Genomic DNA, 6,000 nt, shown 5'->3' with positions numbered 1-6,000 from the left:
GTAGCTCAGTCTGTAGGGAATTGGCTTGAGCATCTGAGGGTTGCCGGTTCCAGTCCTGGTATGGACCAAGTACTGAGTGTGAACTGATCTGGCAAGGAATATTAAGAAATCATTTAATTTAGCAAAAGGCTAACACAAGTTTAATAGCAGATATCTGCAACAGTTAAAAGCAGAATCATGCAATGTCAATGAAATTAAATCAAAAAGCCAAAAACATTTACATTTAAGCTCAATTCCTAAAACTACTGACGGACAGCCAACTTAAAAAAGTCATCATACCAAATTGTAAACACAGACCTACAGCTACCAGTTCACATTCCATACTTGGAGTAGTACCAGGACTTGATCTAGCAACCCTTGGTTCCCATGCCAAGACCCTACGGACTGAGCTAATGGAAAACATACGTGCCAAATATTAGCAAATGTCATTTAGCTGACGCTTTTATCCAAAGCGACTTACAGTGGCTACATATGTCAGAGGATGCACGCCGTTAGCATTTAGCTTAAAGCACTGCTGTGCCAAAGGACAGGCTCACATAGTTGCTAGCATGGCTGTAGACTCTGTAGTATTGATTATATCTGTAGCAGTCAGTGTAAAATGGCTGGTTGAGGCGTCCAATTGCTCTGGCAGCAGTCTTATTAGTTTATGGTAATTTATCAATGACAAAGCACCTTTGGAGGCTTTCACAGAGTGATTTGTTCAAATTCAACAACATAGATGATGGGATCAGATGTCATCATTATTCTTCTATGTGATGTTGCAGTTTTTTTGCTTTTGCCATTTCATATTATTGCTTAATGTTTAACTTTAACTTTAACTGATTGTGTGTTTTTACAGCAATAAAGGTGCAACCACACGCTGCCTACTGTACATACACATTCAAAGTTAATAAATCAACAAATTCTCATGCATCCATTCTAAAAAAACTATACTCTTAAATCCTCTTGTCTCATGTCTTACATCTACAGAAAAAAGTGAGTTACTGTTTTGCTTCTGATAAATCCAATATACATGACTGAAACGTGAATTACCACATTGATATGCAAGTTGTGTTTGAGTTTGAAAAAAGTTTTGATTAAAACATTGGTCCATTAAAAGTTACTCCTCTCCATCCAGCTCAGTAATTCTGCTTGATGGAGTTGAAAACTTTCTCACTCGACCTTGGTCTCCTTTCAGATTCAATCTGAGTCTGATACGTGTGTGTGTGGGTGTATTCTGTATGTGCATGTGTGTTTTCACTTACTATTTGTATGTGCAGTTACTTGTGTGTGTGTGTGTGTGTGTGTGTATATATATATATATATATATATATATATATATATCAATGCACGTAAATGCATGTGTGAGTTGAGTGCAATAATTCTCAGACGTCTGATGATTAATTTATGTCTTACCTGCCTTTTTACTGAATTACTCTGAGGCCCTTAGGGGGTTGTGCTGCACGCAATGCTGCAAATAACAGCTCAAATGAAAAAATGCAAATGATCAGGCTAGATCCAGCACCAAATCCATAGGGACGACCCTCCCCCACCACCCCACCCACAAAACCCACACACACACACACACACACAAACAAACTCTGTCTCCTACACTTGCTCTTTCTCTCTCCCTCTTTAACTTTCCCTCCATCCATCTATTCTCTCACTCAATCTCCTTCTCTCTCTCTGGCTTTGGGGAGAGGAAGCCGGATGAATATCAGCAGGGGTCAGAGAAATGCTTGCAGTGAATAACAGAGGCATAATAAACAGAAGCCTTCACTCAAATTATGAGTGCTGCAGTTTCTCACACACACACACACACACACACACACACACACACACACACACACACACACACACACACACACACACACACACACACACACACACACACACACACACACACAAAGGAATCCAATCAATCAGCAAAGTTGCCTTATCTCTGCATATGAAAATGGAACTTCAGAAATTAGCTCATTTATTTTGGACAATTAGGGTTATTGAAGTGTGACAGTGAAAATTTAGTGTTCACTGAAGCATATGCGCCGCAACAATAGCAGGGAGCCAATTGAGTGCGAGAGGCATTTAAAGCTGGAGTATTTACTTATCAATGTAACCGGTGTGCTGCGTTGATCTCATTAAAACCGCTTCCTCTGTGTTCCTTTATTTAGACAGGACAGAGACAGAGAGAGAGGAGAGGAGGACAGGAGACAGAAGAGACAGGAGCAGTCATACCAGTCGCATATGATATTATAGCCTGATCAAAACACAGAAATGGAAAGAAGAAACACACAGAGTTTTGAAAACCAGGTCCTACCTTTGAAATGAAGTAGCTCTGCTGCTTCTTGGAAATCAATTTATTGAACCCAGTGGGCTGCTGTGTTTTGTTGCTGAGTTCAACAGGGTCTTTGAATATCAGACTTGTCCTGGATATTACTTTAACCACCCTGCAGAAACTCTCATACTGCTTCACACCAGTGTTGAAAAGTCATCAAATCGCATACCTGTAGTCTTCCAGAGTCTCTGCAATGTAAGAAATAAATAGTTTTTGCTTTGTTTTACATTGTTTTTTTCCAAATAGTGTTATTTATTTATTTTTTTTTAAAACATGCTCTGTTTTTATGGGGAATTTTGGACCTTTTCATAGCTAATTTTATGTTGCTTTGATGTAATAAATTTTCACTGTATCGCACATAATCATGTTTTATTTGAAATCATAAACTATCACATAAACAAAAGCTATTTTCCGAGGGTGTCCTTATATCCCAGTGGTTAACTTACAATGCTACATATAATTGCAATGTCCCTGGTTTGATTCTGAGAGAGGACCTTTGTTGCAGGTCATCCCCCTCTCTCTTCCCATGTTTCCTCTCTGTCTGTACCATCTGCCAAGAAAGGCTAAAATGCCCAAAAATAAAATTTTAAAGAGTAAATCCAGTCAGGACTTCCCTCTTTTTCCCAATGTAAGCCCACAGTCGTTGTCCTATGACGCGCAGGATGTTAACCCTATAGTCTCCAGTGTCATAATCCAGTACCATGTACACCCACCATTCTCCCCGAGTGCTTCCTATGCAACAAAAATAACTGCCAGGGAACATAACCCCGGATTATATTTCTTTACAAAATGTAATGGAAACGGAAACATGTATAGTGTTTGAATAAATAGCTTTAGGCTACTTGTTGCTAAAGTAACAGCTAACTGTAGTTAGCCATTAGTAAGCAGTTAGCTCAGGCAGCTGTACAGCCCTGGGTGTCAGGAGCCAAACCCTGAGAGAAAACCATCTCGGTAGGGAAATCCCGGTCATCAAACTGGCCTCCTTTGCCAGTCTGTGTTTGGTCCTGATCTGCCACAGTGTTTACTGGAAGCTACCAGTCCCGGCAGAGTTAACTAAACCGCTAACATAGCGGGTGAACTTAACGTACATTCAGCTCTATTGGCTACTGTGAACGCCAATCAATATCCGCAATGCGACAAGTCCCTCCCTAGACTCCTGTTTCCACAGGAAACATAAATATGCAGAATCAAATAGCACTCTGCTCGCCGTTAATGGAGCTTCCAGTGTACACCATGTGCCAGACCAACCTGTTCTTAATCCCAACTCTCAAAATACTGACGCTTGGTCATTGGCTCTCAGTGTCCAAGAATACCAACGCAAAAATCACCCTTTAGCGTCAGTACGGGACGCACCAGGCAGACCAGCAGGCTAGACGGGAGTCCCAAGATCATTAAATAGTGACAATAGACATTGACAGGTTATATTATCTTGCTTAATGTCAAGTTGACATAACACAAACAGTCATAAACATTCATAAAGACTCCTTCGACGGTGTCATGTCAGTCTTATACACACTTCTTGACATAAAGGGTTACCATAAGATTTTTTTTTATCACATGGATAACTGTAAACACAATGTTTCATGACACTGTGCTGAAGCTATCTCTTGGTGGAGACTACGACTCTCTCAGTGCAGGACGTCTCTGATCTGAAGATAGAAGAGAGGTTTTTTTTATATACTTTATCTCATTTACAGCAAGTAAAGATGATATATCAATTTTCTTCCATTTTGAATACCTAACCAGTTTACAATGTTGATTCATCTCCTTTGTAGCGTAAGCTGAAAGCAGATATTCATTTTGTTGATGACTTTATAAAAAAAATGCTACAGAGATAAATTATCATGTGTTGCAGCAGCGTCTCTGCTGTGAATTCCAACAACTTTGCACCAAACCATTGACAGAGACAAACCACGGAGGTAACAGCAACAGCGTTACATCTGTACGTGCGTACGTCTCACCTGTAAAACAATGCTTCACACACTGGTAAAAAGCAATACCAATAAATAAAATATCAATATGCAGTGTTCTCCAGCACTCTAACATCTACCTAAGAGGTCCAAGATTACATTTTTAAATGAACTACCGCCTTTTGCTTCATTTCCTTACCAAAGGCTGAATAATGTATCACAATCTACTGTGGCAGTTGATTTTAATCAGGCCATTTCTAAAAAAAAAAAAATGGGGTGGGGGTTTGTATCTGAATGGAGTTCATACATTTTCCTCGTCTCAGACAGTAATCTTTAGGGATACAAATAGGAAACAGTGACAGGGGCCTTCTATAAAGCGATAAATATTTAAGATGCAATTTTAATAAATAATACTCACTAGATAAAAGCAGTGCTTGTTATGGCCTCCCGGTTGTCATTACATATTCAGATGCTAGTGTTTTTTTTTTCTTTCTGTGCCATCAGCATCTCTTCAATATTAACACCTCCGCAGATGGATTTCTGATTGCCTGGCTAAATGTGTGTATCCCCTGCTTCTAAATTATTATTGTGATTATCATTATTAATGGCTTTTCTGTTTGCAGTCAATTTACATCCCACTCTTTGAGCGGAGGAGACATGCCTGTATCTCTTCGACATCATTTCCCCTCCTGCCTTCATGTTCTAGTTCTCTCCCTTGTTTCCCTCTCCGTCTGAGAGGCCTCGGCTCTCTGGACGTAGGATTTATTGAATCTCACTGCCAACTATGGGAGCCATAATATAAACCTTCCAGTAATGTATTCAATATGTAAATGGAGGAGGGTGACTGCAGCACCAGCACCAACACTTCATTACTCTGAGTATGTGGGGTGGGTGCGTGAGCGTGTTGAAATGCAGATATCGGCCGGAGATCTCCGGCTGCAGAACATATTAGGGAGCGTCTGACTAGCGATCAGCGAGCAAATCAATCTCATCACTGCATTGTGGCCCGCTCAAAGTCATGGTTAATAAACAGAAATAACAAAAGGGGAATAGAGCTAATATAAAAGTGTGTGTGCAGAAAAGGAAAGGCGTTTAGTTTGCCATGAAGGAAAGACTGATTCAGTTTATCTCCCTGTTCTTAGAGTGAGAGCAAAACTGCAGTGAAAAAAATCTAAAATGATCATAGTTTCAAAAGGATTTAGGTTTTATAAGTCTCAGAGTCCTCTGGGCCCCTGTCTAGACCTAATCTGTTGATGTACTCTATATTATATACAGAATAATTCAGTTTTTGTTCCACATCCCACTAAGGCAAGCAGAGAAGATGTAGCAGGGATGTTAGATTGGTTGTTCATACTGTACCTTCCAGTTAAACTTTACATCCTACACTGCCTTGTGCAAAAATGAAACACACTTCCTCTGAATGCATTCAACAGTCCGACCCATCTCTCCGTATATACCACTAATTTGAAGTTAACATAATTGAATTGGTGCCTGGATTACATTTCACTGGCAACGTTTCCAGCCCAGTACCACAGTTTCCCTGGTAAGTGCATTGAATTGTTTGAATATAACCATACAAATTTTTACATGCCTTAGTTGCATGAGTGAATGAAAACAAAATGAAGTAAGTTGAGAGTTAAAATTTTGAAATTATGTTAGGAATTAACATTCTGTATTTGCATTGAACAATTTTCAAGCCACTCTCAGGTTTGGACAGCGTCAGATTCCGACGCACGTCTGTATGGGACGCACCGGGCAGAGCAGCAGCTCGACCGC

This window comes from Perca fluviatilis, chromosome 7 (genome assembly GCF_010015445.1).
Source record: "Perca fluviatilis chromosome 7, GENO_Pfluv_1.0, whole genome shotgun sequence".
Taxonomy (NCBI): domain Eukaryota; kingdom Metazoa; phylum Chordata; class Actinopteri; order Perciformes; family Percidae; genus Perca; species Perca fluviatilis.
This window is presented reverse-complemented; position numbering follows the sequence as displayed.